At 41.1% G+C, this 12,898-nt stretch overlaps 1 protein-coding gene across 1 annotated transcript in view; it reads right to left on the bottom strand.

Moving 5' to 3' along the window:
* The window catches only part of LOC137255190 (10 kDa heat shock protein, mitochondrial-like), a 98,578-nt gene that overhangs the window by 43,321 nt on the left and 42,359 nt on the right, over positions 1 to 12,898 (bottom strand). The gene's annotated exons all lie outside the window — the stretch shown is intronic.

Raw genomic sequence — 12,898 nt, 5'->3', positions numbered from 1 at the left:
GAGTGAAATTTTCATTACAATCCTGAATCATTTCAAAATTAATTGTTCTTTTTAAATGTTACTGTTTTAATTTACTTTTTTAAATTATGTAAATCGGAATATATGCATCCAAAACATATTGTTTGCGTGTTTTTTGCCTGAAAAACGGAGGTTTGTGTGTTAACGCGAACATGGACTTAATAAAGGCACAGGTGTATGTATATGTCCTGAGAGGTATATGACGATTGTACATATGTACACAGCCATGAATAATTACATGACATAATATTATATATATATTAATAATGTGGGCATATATTTGTCACAACTATATCTTCTTTAAGAATTGTATATATTCCTTGGAGTGTTGTTTAACGCCGTAATCAGCAATATTCTATGGAATCCGGGAAGGGACATTCCTGTGAGTAAGTGAGAGAGAGAGAGACAAAAGTCATTTCAAATTATAAAAAAATACCAGCATATATGACAAGTAGTAAATGCTTAAAAATTGTAAAACTTTATGAATATAGACGGCGTTTTCTTCTCTGTTAAAAGCAGGTTTTTGGAAATATAGTAAACAATACAAGCACATGTTTCAACAAGTCAGCGAGTCTGACCACTCGATCCCGTTAGTCGCCTCCTCCGGCAAGCACGCGTTAATGTAGACCAATTCTAACCCGGACCTTCACTGGAAACAGACTACGTACCAAACATCCTGGCAGTGTCATTCATGACTCTACTTTAGTGTTTGAATATTCAGAATCGGTTGCCTTACAGTAGCCTTGAACTTACTGTAGCCCACTTAAAATGCAGGAAACAGTATTATCTCCCATAAAATGTCTCATTTTGTGCACACGTGTTTCAACTGCAAACGGGACCAGCTCGTGTTAACGTCCTGTCAGTATGGCATTACTTGTAAATGATTGTTGAGACTTTTGAGACTTTCTAGAGATTATGTAAGAAAGATTAACAAAACCATATTTCTTTATGTGGGCTGTTTCGGTGACATACAGAGAAACACGGCCACATGTAATCTGTTCTTAATATTGGTAGCAAAGTGCAATCAATCTCTTGTAAATGGTATTACTACACAGTGAAACATATAAACAATATATATAAACACTAATCATGATTCTTGTTCTCAGTTCATTTTCACTCCGAGATCAATGCTTCTTTGGGAAGGTCGAGTGACCATAACCTCAACTGTCTTCACCAGAGGACGGGTTTCTCCTAGAACAGGATAGATTCAGGATGGAGTGCCACTGAGGATGTTATTGGGCTAAGCTAGATTACTTGAAATTAAAAATAACTATATTGGGTTCTTATTGGATTATACATGTCTTTATCTTTGGTTTGGTTGTTAATTCCACAGTCCCAAATGTATGATAATCGATTCTGAACCAGACAATCAGTAATGAGCATCATGATCATCGATGGGAGAACCACACACTGTTCCCCGCCAATGGCTTTGGCATGATCAGTGATCGGACAGAAAAAAAGTTTTCTGGAGTTCAGCCTCGCCGGAAACACAGGCCCAAACGCGGCATAGAATACATAGCTGCACGGGTCTGCATGGAAATAATCCCCTCGCAACATCTCGAAAACATACAGATATCAGTTGTTGACTGTCGTGTGGTTTGTGGAAGGACTCTGTCAGAGGTTCTTTGGATGCAGTGCTCTGTTGAGTAAACCTGTAACAGACAGATAGCCAATGTATGGACTGGTGAACGTGTCAGTTTCCAGACCAATAAATTGTCTCCTTGTTTGCCATATCTAATGTCTAAAATCTCTTTATCAGTGAAGAGTAACATTTCACAAGTACTATCTGTCTGTTCGAAGGATGATATATTTGACAATAGAATGGTGATGTTCACGAATACATTGGCAATGAACGTCCTGCAGAGCAGCTTACGTGACGATGTTTCATAATATATAGAACGGGGTCGCAAAATGTGCATGTTATGACAGATATAACTGGTTTCTTGGTCCTCATGACACACCGTTGATGGCGTGTGACCCTGTACATAGAGCGTAGGTCAAAACCCTGCAGAAGTCAAGCAAGGTTGAGCTCACAGAATCCTTGGAAGGGTGACCGTGTTTGGCAGCTTGACGCCTGAGAATTTGTAGAACGTCCGTGCTGCCCCATATCCCTCTTGACCTTCGGTTCGAGTTGTGGTTGAGGCCAGATCAAGAAAAGGACGAGGTAGGTGTAAAAAAGGGTCGAGACCAGGTCGGAATTAGGTCGAGTTGGTCGAGTTAAGGTCGAGCGTATCTGACATGCCGATCTGTGTTCGTCTTGGAGTCGATCTGTATTCGACTTAAAGTTTACCTATATCAGCTTGATACTCGACCGAATCGAGACCGCACAAACGGTCATCAACCAATTACGTCTTCAGAGTCAAACTGTACCCAGGTACAGAATCACCCAGGAGGCCGAAGGGACATGGTAACAAAGACAAGGCCAAGGGGAAGGCTTCTTCAAGGTAGGGAATGTTCCGTGCACCCAGGTTACCCCATCAAGCATTTGCGTGCTGGACCGCCACTCACGGGGCGGTCATTTGTTAAGTTCTGCCTGGAGTGCCGAGGAGGATCTGGAACCGCATTGCCAAGTCCAATGCATCCATTCGAAAGAATTTATTTTGATATTATATTGCATCCATCCAAAGACAGTAAGTTATGTCATGATTTAGTCTAGAACAATTACCTGTAATTGACGATCTGCTGGTCGGAGTCAATCTGATGCCTTCATAAGGGATTCATCGTCCTAGGGACATTGTGGCCTATGATGAAGTATGGAACATCAACTTCACACGCAGGAAGTGGGCAGGGGCGGAGGAATCCAAGTCCATCGGCCTCGATCAGATCTCCGCTGTGAATGGTTGAGGGTCTAGGGGTCTGATGCAGATTCCTCGATCCCCACGCTGACCCACGGGAACTTGTAGTCTGCATCCGCGAGTGCCAGCAAGACCATGGAGAAGACAGATACTCAGCTTTGAGGGCGTCAGTGATGAGCTGTAGCACCTCATGGATGCGTGTATACCAGTAAATGGTGTTTCTGGCAACTCTGAACCTGTACTGCAGTGATGCCCAACGAGTGATGCCCAGTTGCCACGTGACGTAGTGTGACCACCAGCTTCAGTCCAGGCTCCAACAGAAGCCTGCAAACAGAAAATTGCAATAAGCATAATGAATATCAATCATAGACAACAAGTGGTGTAACTGCTTTAAATCTACCACGGCCCATCGTGTCGAAAAGGTTACAGTCCCGGATTTTGGTTTATGTTTTTTATTATGTTTTCTAATTCATCACATTCCGACGGGCTGTCGTGTATTTGTAATCCTGCTTTCATGACTTCTTTTTAGAGCAAAATGTACAAGTATGGTTTTGATTATTGCTGGAGATATCCTGTCGGGTATGTACCCAGACGTGTCAGCATCCACCCTCAGGAAATTACGGTGACATTTGGAATTCTTTCTGTTGAGCTCAGCCAGTAGCTGCTCGTACTGGCCCAAGAGGGTTCTTCTGGCCAGTCGGTCTCTTACCACAAATCTGCGCCTCCTGACCCTCCGGCGTCGATATCAGGTCGAGCAGAGGTCAGGCCGATCGAGTTGAGTCAATGTTAAGACGATACTTGTCCGAGTGGGATCGAGATAGATCGACTGAAATCGACCTGAAATCGTACTGGTCCTTACGAGGTCGTTATAAGGTCGTCATGAGGTCGACTAAGGTCGAGATACTCTCCCAGGTCAAGACAATTCGGGTAGTTTTCGAAGTCGAGTAGGTCGAGTAGCGCAAGGTCGCCACTTGAACCGCACCATACCTCGATCATCCATTTTCAAAAAGTATCAAAGATCTTGGACCAAGAACTGTCTCTAAAATACACATTGATCAAATCTGAAAGTCATTCTATTTCCATTTGCGAAACATTGATAATATCAGGAACTCCCTGATTACTGCTGCAGCACATGCACAAGTTAGTTATTGCCATAGTGTTTTCCATGATACACTATCGTAACGGTGTTTGTTGTGGATTGCCAGAAATGCATTTTTCAAAACTTCAACGTGTCCGAACACTGCAGCTTGTAATGACAGCAAAGTCCCAAGTCGAGTACACATAGCACCTGTAAATCAAAATTTGCTTTGGTTGCCTGTCAGAGCGAGGGTGAAGTAGTAAGTGTCCAGTATGTCCGGACTCCCAGTGCTATAAAACATCAACATTCCTTAGGAAAGGCGACAATACGACAGACTGAAGAGATGAATGACGTTTAAGTAACGCCACTTGGTTTCCATCATCCGGGTATTTACTACTTTTAAAATTATTTAGTCGGTGATGCTGCTACTAAGCAATACAAATGCATCACTCCAGTCCACTGACTGGTTGATTTATGTGGTGTGTTAGCTCCCCTTATACACATACGGATGCGCTACCAGGTAATTTTTAATGTTCATTGCACAAACGGAGGGCTGTAGTACATTCCAGATCTCTGTCTAAATATAGCATAGGTCTAGACATAGCCCACACCAGTCTCTCCTACTGAAGGTCAACAGTGTATTATTACACTTGGAACACTGGACAAGTACGTATAACACTGTCACAACGCATGTCATATACGTTTGTTCAGATTTACTGCGCACCGAATATATTTGATTAAATTATTCATATTCTACTAGGCCTGTATTCGTTATGCTCGTCAGAAATGTTTCATGAGTTCGACTTTGTAGGTGTGCTTGTCAAGCCAACTATCGCTCACTTTGTGACAGAAATAGTTTTTTGAGACATTCTGACAGTTGACAAAATTTAGTATAGTATAAACAATAGTTTTTGTCGAATGCAAAATGGCCATGTCTCTGAATGCCGTCGTGGTTTGTACTTGTGTTATATATGTATACTTATACATTCTCCCTGCACCGTGGACCACGTGCTCAAGGTTCATTTCAGTACAGTATGTATAGCTGAAGACATCACTAGTGCGTGTCGGTGCAGGTGTTGTCAAAACATAGTGTGTGTGTGTGTGAGAGAGAGAGAGAGAGAGACAGAGAGAGAGAGAGAAGGGGAAATCTGAAAAAAGAGAGCGACAGAGAGATTTAGTGAGTTTAGTTTTACTCGCTACTAAGCAAATATTCCAGCTATATGGCGATAATGATAAAGTCTGAACCAGACAATCCAGTGATCAGCATCATGACCATTGATCTATGGATACGATGACATGTCTCAATCAAGTCAGCTGTGAGACCGAGAGAGGCAGTGCTCTCTATGTAATGTTATGGTCTACGGTAGAGCTACATATTCACCGATATTTGCTCCCTGAGATCCTATCTATTTAAAAAGGCAGATAAGGTTTACGTTGCATCGTCATTAGTCCAGCCACATAGCGACGAGACCAAGTCATGCATAAACACTTTACGTACAAAGCTTGAGTTTTTGCATTTTTTAAAAACATATGTATTCATTTCATTATTATTTACAGACTGATAATGTCACAGCACAAAATTTTAATACGAATTGGAATACTCTTCTAGAAAGAAGAAATATAGTAGTCACTGTTTGTACACTGTTTGTACACAAATCACAGTCATGTAAACCCTTCTCACTTGTCTGAAAAATTATCTCCACAAATTAAACCCAGATGTTTGAATACAAAAATATGTTGTTAGGTTAGCTTAATCCTACGGACAGTCATGTTTTCATACAAACAACACGCCTTGTTCCCTCTTTAAGTAGCATGTAGGAGCTGGCAGGAGGAAGAAGAAGTTCGTTTCATGGACTGACTTCTTTATAGATAGTTCGGTTTAAATGACAACACCACCATAAAGCAAAGTGACAGATTTTGAAATATACACCGAAACGCCGCATTTATTGCAATGAAGTTGTCAACGCATGAACTTATTCCTCGTTTTTCCTGTCGAGAAGGAAGGACATCTTTTAAATCAGAAATTGCTAAAAATGCAAATTTTAAATTTTAAATTGTGCTTGTTAATACCTGGTTCTGCGTCTTCATAAACTGAAATGCCTGCTGAGGATAAAGTTCTCGATGTGCGCTGAGGTTGATCTGGTGTTACCTGACAGAAAACTATTCACTGGGTTCCGTCTGAATAGCGATTACTTTGACAGTTTGACATGTGGTACATTGGAACAAAGATTAATTGACTGACTGATGTTTGGTCTTACGCCGCTTTTAGCAATATTCCAGCAACATCAGGGAGGGGAACACCAGAAATGGGCTTCACACATTGTACCCATGTGGGTTTCGAACCCAGGTCCTCATCGTGACGAGCCAACGCTTAAACCACTAAGCTACCCCACTTGTCCAGAAACAAAGGATACCTTAAGTAAATGAAGGAGATATGCCACGCGTGTGATTAAATGTTGATAGCAATAACTGTGCTCATATGAATAACACGTATTGTCTTCATGACCTACAGGATTTCAGGGGTTCCGTCTATCTAATATAATATACCTCAGGGACATGACTGGACAAGTAGACCAAGCGGCTGCCCAGGGAAGGCCTCCATACAGAATAAACACTTGAATGTTCACCTCGTGTTTTAGTTCATACGATAACAGACACATTCTCGGGAATATACGCCATTTCATCAGTATGTTTGTTCCTGTATTTGGTGACGATGTTGCTTGGGTTGTTGGTGGTAGCAGGACATCATAACGATGTAAAGTGTGGATTTACAATTTCTTTAATATTTGGTGTGTAAATTCTTACCATACGTTGTTATGTTACCTTCCAACTGCTAAATGCCCATGAAGCGGCAGGACATCATCTCTTTCAGTCTCTCATTAATACACAGGGCAGCAGCTGACACTGAGTAAACATAACATGTTGTGCAGTGAACACTATCCGGTATGTTAACTGAGTATGTTACCTGGCTGAACTGTTAACACTAATCTCCAAAGTGATATAAATGTAATCTGTCACCCCTAATCTGAACCCAGGCTGCAGGCACGGTGTAGTTAAGGCGGATAGATCCCCCTGCAGCGTCCAACCAAACTACATTATAAGTAGTTCCCTGGTCACGAGGGAAACATGACCTGATGTAACCTCGATGCTTGTTCTGGCTCAGGGAACATAAACAAACATCAAGGGTACATCAACCTATGGCCACGAGAGACTAGTGAACAAGGTATTCATCTTACAGAATACCTTAATATTAATTTTGAAATGTTCGAAGCACGAGAACAAAACATTGTGTTGTCATCGCTAGATTTTGCATCGATATGCATTCGCAAAACATCGGTAATTTCCGTACATCATGATTCAGTGTTATTTGGTGTAAAGAATTACTACCACGAAGTACCAAATGAGTTAGGAATTCTACACATTTAGAAATTTACTCGCATGTAAGCGCGGTACATTGAAAATAACAGAATAGTGCTCAGCCAATCAGAAAATACAGAATTAGTGTGCGAGGTAAGATAAGACTCCTTTTACCCTGTCTGGCTCGCCATTGGGGGATAAAGGAAGAACAGGTCAGCTCGGAGTCAGAATGTTATGTGAGATATTCATTTACCTCTGAGTGAGTGCAAAAATGTTAAAGCCCGGTTCCCCCTGACCTCACATTATGTACAGTTCTTCAGAAACAAGGCCTCTGTGATTCCGTCATGAGTACTGCTGTTGTCATCTGCCCACCTATCATCTTCCGAGCTGGTTAGTCAAGAAACCTTCTGTTGGTGACATTTTATTCCATTCATTAAGGTATCTGACCTTTACTCTCACTTACCAGCTTCTAAAATCAAAACAGTTCTACCTGGTTGTATAGTGCATTACAGACATTAACGAAATACATTGAAGGTATTTGTAGTCAATGCTCTATTTATTTTGTTGTTGTTGGTTTGGACTTTTTTTGTTTGGTTGGTTGTTGTTGTTGTTTTTTTGTTGTTGTTGTTTGGTTTTTTGGGGGGTTTTGGGGTTGTTGTTTTTTGTTTTTGGTGGGGGTTGGGTTCCAAAAATGTCGTTTCATAAGAGGGTGCACAAAGTAGGACATGTTGTGATCCACGTCACACGTTTGGTCACGTTCCACGGTCATGCTGTAGGTAATGTCGGTGTCGGACGAAGAGCGTTTTGAAATAGTTACTACATCATCTCAGCAAGGTTGCAGCTTCCCATTTCGGTGTCTGTGGTTTGTTCAACACAGCTGGGATCTGATACTTAGCCACGCCCTGATATATACTACTCAAAGGAAGTTAAGAAGCACCAGGTTTCATATAGTTAATTTGTCATGTTAGAAACTTTTGAGATTTGGGGAGTTACAATTTCTCGGATAAGAACAGAATTCAGTGCAGTTTCTCGTTGAGTGCCATCCAGTATTAGAACGCACGCCAGAGAGACGCCGAATGGCGTGATGCCTGGAAGGTGGAAAACAAGGTGTTCTTCTTTCACAGTTGGTCTGTTTTTGTGCCTGTGAATCGGAGTTTGGATGTCCATGTTAAGCTTGGGTATTCAACTTAAGCTTGGGGTGTATTGGTAATGCGAAGATGCTAGACTGGTTAACTACCTTAAGCAGATAAACACTCAGCAGCATTTGCTGTGTGGCGATCGACATGTTTTGTTCACTCGTTGTTTAACGTCACACAAAGCAATACTGCTGTTATATGGCTGTCGACATGTTTAGTTCGCTCATTGTCTAACGTCACACAAAACAATACTGCTGTTATATGGCTGTCGACATGTTTTGTTCGCTCATTGTCTAACGTCACACAAAGCAATACTGCTGTTAAATGGTGATCGACATGTTTTGTTCGCTTGTTGGTTAACGTTACACTCAGCAATATTGCTGTTATATGGCTGTCGACATGTTTAGTTCGCTCATTGTCTAACGTCACACAAAGCAATACTGCTGTTAAATGGTGATCGACATGTTTTGTTCGCTTGTTGGTTAACGTTACACTCAGCAATATTGCTGTTATATGGCTGTCGACATGTTTTGTTCGCTCATTGTCTAGCGTCACACAAAACAATATTGCTGTTATATGGCTGTCGACATGTTTTGTTCGTTCATTGTTTAACGTCACACAAAGCAATATTACTGTTATATAGTGTTCGATATGTTGTAATACATGTACACTTGCTGTGGTGTTGATCCGATTTTAAGAATAACGTGTCCTAATGATGATTACACTGTAAGATCAAATTGTCAAATTCAGAAAGGTCTTGAAGGGAAATCACACGTTCACTACCGTATCACAAGGGAGATAACTGGAACGTTACTAATCACAGTCAAGAACGAATGTATTCATGGAAGACAAACGCTGTCTCTTTCCGTTACGTACCCACTGATGTATAGTTTGAAAAGAAATTACATGGATACATTACACCTCAAAAATGACCACCACAACCCATACAAACTGTACTCTCGATGATGGCGCTGAAGGTAATATACAAAAGCTCAATCTACAAAATACCAATGGCAAACACTCGTTAAATATTCGTTGTCTGAGGTAGCACCTCAAGGGGTCTCTCACAACGCAAAGGAAAACTCAGCCACTACGTACAATCACGCCAAGGTAGAGATGATACTGAAAAACACTAGATACAGATGATACAATGAACCTTTATACATCCGTGGGTAAAGTAAACACCACCCTATATTTTTACCAATTAATCCTGTCTGAAATGAAATTCTAAACTATTTCTGATAAAAACCTTTATGATTTGATAGGGCAAGCATTTATCATTTCACAAAACCAAAACATCATTGAAGTTAACATACATGTATATCTTAAATAGGATAATTGTCTTCATTTAAAACAGGTGGGGGTTTTGTGTCCTAAAAAGTTACCTCATTTTGAAAGGTGAAAGTCATAACTGATTGTTATGTGGCCTCTAAATTCGTTATATATTGTGAATGGATGAGAGTTTGTAAACAAAGATTTAGGAAAGGTTAGAGTCAAAATAAATACAATGTAAAATTTTAAGATGCAGCAAAAGATGTTTCACAAATAAAACGTAATTTTAGCTGTAATTATCAGTAAGATTAACAGTGAACAGTAGGTATTATGACAGTTGTTTCTAAGCACAGAGAGGGAAATATAATACGGCCGACACGCAACACCACTCACGATGCCACGATGGCACGAGAAATTGGTACAACGGATTTTAAGCCTGCAGAACGACTTGCACGTGCTTAGGTGGTGCACAGCAATGTAACAGAGTTGATAAAGGCACAGAAGAGACACGCGGTGGAGAGTGACACATGAGGAAAGAGAGCCATTGTTCTAAATGGGGGCAACAGATCTTGATTGCCAGAAGGTTCGAGTGTAGGCCAGTGACGGAACCCGGGCTTCTGCAACGTTACCGGCTGGCAGGGAGAACCGAGGACAGGCCGAAGATCACCCGTTACACTCCCACAGGAGGGCGATGATGGATGAGTTGCAAAGGATTCCACCAAACGTCATCAGACGTCTGACGTCATCGATAAGGCGACTAATTACGGCATTCATTGAGGCACACGGGGGTCATACACGGTACTGAGACTGTGATTGTTTTTCCCGTGAACTTGTAGTGAACGTAACAATAATGTTTGAGTGTTCACATATCGCAGGAAAAGAACTTTTCACAGTCTACAATGTGAGGTAACAACTACCAATCGTCAGGACGCTACAGTAGCACGGGCATTGTCAACGATTGTGCAATTAAAGCTGTGAATGACCTCATAAAAACATCATTGCGTTACTGTGGAAACGCAATATAAAAAACCGGAAACTCACTGAATTCTAGATGGAAACTTAAGTTCCAGTCCAGTTTCCATCTGGTTTCCGCAAAGCTATTTTACTGTGAAGAGCACAGGCAAAACCAATGTATTGAGAAGATCCCTAAATCAAATATGTTGTGTATTGTTTGGGGTAAAAGAAATGTACGATGAATGGTATACGAATTATTCACAAATATATTATGCACGCAAACCTGGAGAGTATATCTCATATACATACTATAGCTTGCGTCAGAAACGTACATTTTACTGAGACATTTCAAGAAATAAAAATGCTCTCCTGTAAACACGTCTGTTTCAGATGAGTGTACATAAAGCGTGAAGGACAAAAGTTGGGAAAAACGATGGTCACAGAATATTTAAAAACCAAATTTTAGTTGCCTTCAAAACTATTAAATAAACGCAAAAACAATTATTCTATTTCCGTGAGTACTTTAATGACGATAACAGTTAATTTTAGCCAGCCGTGGCTCTGTGTGCTGACAAGGCAACAGAAAGAGAGTGATGTGACGGTCCCACGGCGTGAGACGTCAGTTGGCTGTCATGTGACAATGTGATGTAATGTATGTTGTGCTGTGTCTCATGTGATCACGGTCGCGTCGTGCTGTCCGGGGCATGTTCATGTTTCACAGCAGGTCACGAGTCCAGCTCATGGTTACAAATGTGTCATGATTTACAGGTACTAATCGCGTTTACTTGTTGATCACATTGATATCTAATTACCCTAGGTTAAGGGCGGCATAAATCTACAAATATTGTTATTGTCATAGTGTGTGTAGTACATGATACTGTGTGAGAACTATGCCCATCCGTGGATAGACAGGTGCGTGGGATGGAAGACCACATGCTGTGCATGGCTGAAAGTGTGTCACTATGACCCATTATCACCTACTGGTGTTCTCGCTATCAACCGCTTCGTGCGCCTGGCACAGACTCAGAAAACTGTCGTAAATGTCGTTGTCGGCACAGACCCTAGACACTTACCCCAGCTATTGTCCGTTTGACTCAAAAGCGGATCGATAAATTACAATCGAACTCAAAAACTAACATACACAAAATACTCATTGAAGCGCTGGTCACAATCAAAACATCACACCAACTTTGTGACGCTTATGCAGGATTTTGTCCTAAAGAAGTTGTTTAAGAAACTATCATCAAAATATTGACAGTTCATTATTTGTTGATCCGTGAAGGTCCGTGGTAGAATAGACCTTCAGCAACCCATGCTTACCATAAAAGGCGACGATGCTTGTCGTATGAGGCGACTAACGGGATCAGGGGGTCAGGGTCGCTATCTTGGTTGGCACATATCATCGGTTCCCACTGTCGCAAATCGAAGCTCATGCTGTTGATCACTGGATTGTCTGGTCCAGGTTACTTACAGACCGCCGCCATATAGGTGGAATTTTGCCGAGTACGGCGTAAAACTAAACATGCTCATTCACTCGATTATTTGTTACGGGAAGGAGTACAGAGAAAGGAACAGCCAGGTGTTCAACATGCACGTTCACCAGTGCCGACAAAGCTATTGATTAATTAACCTGTGTTGTTCCGTCTTAATCCTTTCTCGCACACCTAGCTGTACCTTTCTCTGCAATCCTCCCTCGTAACAAATAGTGAACTGTGTCAATATTTTAATGTTTACTTGTTAAACAACTTGTTTTCTTCAGGAAAATAATTCTGCAAACCAGACAGTTGGTATGATATTTTCATTATGATCAACGTTTCACTGAGTGTTTTATGTTTATTAGTTTGCGAGTTAGATTACAACTCATCGGTCCGTTTTCGGTCCGATTTTTCTGGTTATTCTTAAGTACATGCAGGTCCTAATTTTCCATTCTTACTTTCTAAACTTATGCTAATGTTATTTGTAGATGAAAACAGTACAAGACTGTCAAAAAGACAAGTATAAGCCTGCAGTAAAATATATTGGTCAGGTATGAATGGTGTACATTGTCCCAGATGTCGTACTAAAACTTATATTTCCTATCATACAATCTGCTCGAGTGTCCTTTACCTGTGTTTAACGCAATGCATATTGTGACGTCAGACATAAACAAATGCGCCTGTCAGTGAACACTTCATTATAACGCACTTGCCAACAGTTACGACTAAAAATGCAGATACAATCAGCTATAAGAACAAGAGTGTCGTTTGAGGTAAGTTTCCGACAGACGTGTCTGGCATGGTGAGACGAGA

This window comes from Haliotis asinina, chromosome 11 (genome assembly GCF_037392515.1).
Source record: "Haliotis asinina isolate JCU_RB_2024 chromosome 11, JCU_Hal_asi_v2, whole genome shotgun sequence".
NCBI lineage: Eukaryota > Metazoa > Mollusca > Gastropoda > Lepetellida > Haliotidae > Haliotis > Haliotis asinina.
This window is presented reverse-complemented; position numbering and strand designations above follow the sequence as displayed.